The sequence below is a fragment of the Otolemur garnettii genome, unplaced genomic scaffold (genome assembly GCF_000181295.1).
Source record: "Otolemur garnettii isolate 467f Iridium unplaced genomic scaffold, OtoGar3 scaffold00003, whole genome shotgun sequence".
Taxonomy (NCBI): domain Eukaryota; kingdom Metazoa; phylum Chordata; class Mammalia; order Primates; family Galagidae; genus Otolemur; species Otolemur garnettii.
The window spans coordinates 21,308,087-21,313,238 of NW_003852398.1; positions in this window are offsets into that span (position 1 = coordinate 21,308,087).

Genomic DNA, 5,152 nt, shown 5'->3' on the forward strand with positions numbered 1-5,152 from the left:
GTCCGGGCTGGGGATTCGAACCCGCCACCTTAGGTGTACGTGGCTGGCGCCTTAGCCGGTTGAGCTATAGGCGCCGAGCCAAGGCAAGTTTTAAGACACAGAAAGTACATTAGTGGTTGCCTAGGGCTGGGGGATGAAATGGGAAGTGACTATAAATACCATGAGGCTTCTTTGGGGGCTGCTCTGTGGTGGTGGTCAGCCTGAATGGACTGTAGCAGGAAAGTGTCAATCATGTGGTGGAAAGTCTTGTCCCAGGTGTTGCTGCTGTCACTGTTCACTCCATGTTATATGTGGTGATTAGGTTCCCAGACTCGTCCACAAAAAACCCTTTAATCCTACAATGCTATTAGCATGCTTGCTCAGTTACAGAGGAGGATGTCAAATAGGTAGATGTATAAAACCTCATATAAATACATCAAATAAATTCATACAATCTCTTTTAGAGCCTGCCAATGTCTTAGGAATGTCTTTCCTCTGTACCCAAATCATTCTTTATTTTTTCTTTCATTTTTAATTTTCTAAGAAACAAAGAGACAGAGACCGGTTAAAATGTTTCACTCTCCTTTTAATCTTAACTAAATGCAGTACTTGGGTAATGTCTCAATATGTAATAGACATTGGGCTATCCAGGGTCTTGTGAATTATATTACAAGTCCATTTTCTCCAAGGGAGAAGCCAGATCTCACTTTCCTAGGCTCCCTTGCTGCTGTTTACCAATCAGACATATGCAAGATTTCTACTTGAAGATGAACCATGCAAGGAAGCAGACACTATACCAGATCCACAGTTTAATGAGTGAAGTAATGAAAGTATTGAGATTCAGTCCCTAACATGATCAGCTGTCACACCACTATTTATCCTGAGCAATGGTGTTGTCCTCATTGTAGTGACTTCACAGTGTGATGTTGGCTTTGTTCCTATAGTAATAGCCTCAAGCTTCATCTCTGGCTTTCCCTGAGATTCTCTGATCCCCCTATATATGATTCCTTCCTTGAATAAAGCAGAAAAATTGGGTTCTGTTGTTTGCAACTAAGAACCTCAACTAATATACTTCTGGCATTTCACCTACCTTCTGCCTAAGGTGGGATTCTTCAACCACTTAGAGAATTGGCAGCCTTAAGGCCATAGGCAGCCTTCTAGGTCCTTCAGTGTGATGTTTTGACTGAATCCAAATTTTACAGAACAAACTCTTTTATTAAAAGGGGTGAAGCAGGGAAAGATAAAGCTTGTCTTGCCTCATTTGGTACTTAAAAAAGAACAATCTTCAAATAAAAGGCCACAAGTTCCCCGACCTTGACTGGCTTGTTGCACATAGCAGTGAATGCAGGTAATATGGCAATTATGACCATTGTTTTCCTCATGAAAGTATCTTGGAACCCATGGTGGCATGCCCATCAAAACAGAAAAACTTTTTTGTAATATGCTATAAAAGAAAATACACACAATTTATAAATACTGAGACTTTAAATAATTTTTTAAAGTATATAAACTATTACAAAAATGCAGCTTATCTTCTTCAAAGAGCATCAAAACCATAGAATGCCTGCTTGACAAGAGTAGTCATAGTCTTTTAAAACCATCTATACGCTCTGGAAAAAAGAATTATCTCATGCCATTGAGTATTTCAGGTTCCTTAAAGGGAATCTTTCCAGGGGTCTCCCAAGACTCAATCAATGGTGTATATAAAGTAAGTACATATTTTTATGTAAATTTTTAAATACATCTTGTTGCTAAAACTCAAGTCATTCTGTAGCAGGAAACTGACACAGAATCCAAGCACCAGTTGATTAGAGGAAGCAGGTTTATTCCGGCCAGGGGGTAACTTGGGACACCAATGTGTCTCTAAAACTGAGTCCCCCAACTCAATCTCTTGCCTCTCCTTTTATCCACTTTTCAGGGTGGGAGTGCACATGAGGGTCATAAAACAGAGAGAGACATGACATCATCCTCAAGGTCCCGGGATCAAGGGGGAAGGTCAGATTCTCCCGCATCCTTGAGACTGGTTGGATCACCTGCCCTCAAAGGCAATGGAAGTCCAAGGAAGTTACTAGGTTACAATCTAGGCCCCTCGTATGTCAAGGAAGAAACATACAGACAACAGAAACACCTGCAGCTTGGCTGAGGCCTACTCAGGGCAGCTAGGACATGTTCTTTTAGTTCTGCTTTTACTTTCTTGCCTCAATTCCATACCAACTTTGGAAAAGAGTCCAAATTCTTTAGCACAGTGTGTAAGGTAAGGTGACCATATTTTAACATTGGTAAAGCTGGACACCATTGACAGGGGGTGGGGGGGTGGATGGTTCTTAATTAAAAATTTGTTCTATATGGAGCAACAAAAATTTTCATAGAATGCAAAAATAGTATTGTAACATATTTTTTTTAAATTTCAACATAAGTACAATTTACAAATATAATACATTTAAAAAAAATTACGTATAGGGCAGCGCCTGTGGCTCAAAGGAGTAGGGCACCAGTCCACCTGGGTGATCTTGCCCAGGAGAGGAGCAGAGAGTTTACATTAGCCTTTTCATTTCCAAATGAAGTTACATTAACCTCTTCATTCCCAAATGGAGTTACATTAACCTTTTCAGCAGCTGAAAACTATATAGTTCCTTCCCTTCCTTGTCCCGCTGTTCCCTAGCTTATCAGCAGCTGAAAACCGTATATTCCTATTGTGCCTGGATTTTTTCCTGATCCCCCAAGAGTTAGTCCAAGGCACATTCTGATGTAAAGATCATGAGGCAAGCTTTATTCAAGCCCGGGCCTGGACTCTCCTGGCAAGCACACTGAGGAAAAGCCCCACCCCAGAGGTGCAATCAGTTTTTATAGGGTACGGAAAAACAAGAAGGGGAGGGGTAAAGTACGGGTACAATTTTGACTGGTTGCTAGGGGCATGGGCAGATTACAGGTTAGGCATTAGCTCCTGATTGAACATAGGTTTCACACCATGGGGTGGTGCTATCTTTGGGATGGGGGGGACATTATGCTGACTCATTGGGCCTAAGATGGCAGCTGTGGCCGTCAGTCGGCTCGGCCCTCACATTCCCTTCCCTTCCTTGTCCTGCCGTACCCTAGCTTGTCACGAATTCTTTCCAAAAATCGGGACTTTTTTAAAACGCCACAGAATGCAGGACAAATTGTTAAAAATTGGGACTGTCCCTCCAAAAGTGGGATGTCTGGTCACCTTAGTGTAAGGCCAATAATGCCTGTATCTAGTTCCAGGTCTCAATATGCTATAAAATTCTGCTTACTGCTGCCAACATCCTATTCTCAGCTACACTCTACTGCTTATGTTCATTCATTGAATAAAACACATCATTCTTTACTTCTGTGCTTTGCTAACACTACTCCTTCTGCCTGGAGGCACTGTCTACATTTGATAAACACTTAGCTTATCATCTATACTCAATTCTAGTGCCAGTTACTCCAGAGCACCTGCATATTCACATATGGATTTTTGTAGCAAACCAGCACAGTGAAGGGGAGTGAACCAGACTGGAATTGATGGGGAGTGAGGAAAACACAGCATAAGAGAAGACACGGAAACTAAAGATCAGATCAGGAGGTCTGACTGAGCTGATGACTGAAGCCAGCACCAAAGCACAAAATCAGCTTTATTTTATAGTGTCTGTTCAGGGTTCTCTACAGGGAAGTAGCATAAACAAAAGACATATTTTTGGTCTTACAATATGATTGGAAACTGTAAATTAGTAGAGACAAATCATCTTGTTAATGGTTTCTATTCAACTTCATTTACATATGACAGGAAGTAAAAAGGGAGAGGTCACAAGGATCTCTGTGTAGTTAAGAAAACAAAGGAAGAACTATGTGACTTAGTGGTTTCTACTCAACTTTGTTAGCATATGACAGGGAGAAAAAAGGGAGAAATCTCAAGGATCTCTGCATAGTTAACTAGACAAAGAAGGGCTATGTGACTTCCAGCAGAAAGAATATGAAGAAAGGAATATGGCTGTTTTGGGAATGGAGGAAAAGCAGTTGGGGGCTCATTCTCTGAATGTTCCCCAGGCTGTAAGAGCTCTGCCATCTCACAGCCCGCTTGCTCTCCACAGATTTTGGTGTTTTTTTAATTTCAAAATGTTAGGGGATACAGATGTTTTGTTTACAGACTTTGTTTTTGTACAGACTGAGTCAAAGTTACACACATAAATGGGACCTTCACTGTATCCAATAGGTGTGAATTTACCCATGCCCCCTCTGTCTCCAGCTTGATTTTCATTGAGACTACCATATGTGCACTTAAGTGTTGATAGATTAGTTTCAGTTTTGTATAGAGTACCTATGTTTCTCCATGCTTGAGTTGTTTCACTTAGAAGCATGGTTTTCACTTCCTCCCTGGCTGCCTGAGGATCGCCTGCCATTGTAGGAGCCAAGCTAATTAACTCAAGTCACAAGTCAAACTACCTCCTTTTGTTGTTTATTCAGAACAACATACCAAGGACCTTATCATACCTAGGTGTTACAGCCCACATCCTGACCCCCTCCCCTTTGTCCCACTAGCCCCCTTGTGCACTCAGCCCACATCCTGACCCCCTCCCCTTTTTGCACTCGCCACTCTACTCTGCACTCGCCCCACTTGTAACCTTTATCCCTTCCTTCTCATTTGCTCACCTGAGACAAAGAAGACTCGTCCCTGAACCAATCAACCCTGAACACGACCACCCTGTACCTGTCAGTTTAGGACAGACATGGTTTACCTACCAATAAGGGTGTTGGGGTGGGATGGTCTAATGGGAGGGAAGAGGGAGAGGTATAAAGGGACTTTCTAGATAGTCTGTAAAGGCTGTTCCCGCTTTTTCTTAAAGGGCAGCCCAGGCTCTGAACTTGAATGAATAAAATTCCTCGTGCCTTTGCAGCAATGTTCGGACTCTCAGAGTGGTGCTTGAATTGAGTCTGGGGGTTAATACCATCATGAATGACACAGTAACTATCTGGACCAGGAAGTTCATGACTAACCCACTACTTCAGAGGAAACAAATGGTCAATGATGTCCTTCACCTGGGGAGGCAACAATACCAAAGACAAAAATTAGGGAACAACTAGCCAAAATGTACAAGACCACACCCAATGTCATCTTCATATTTGGAGTCAGAACTCACTTTGGTGGTGGGAAGACAATGGGCTTGGCATGATT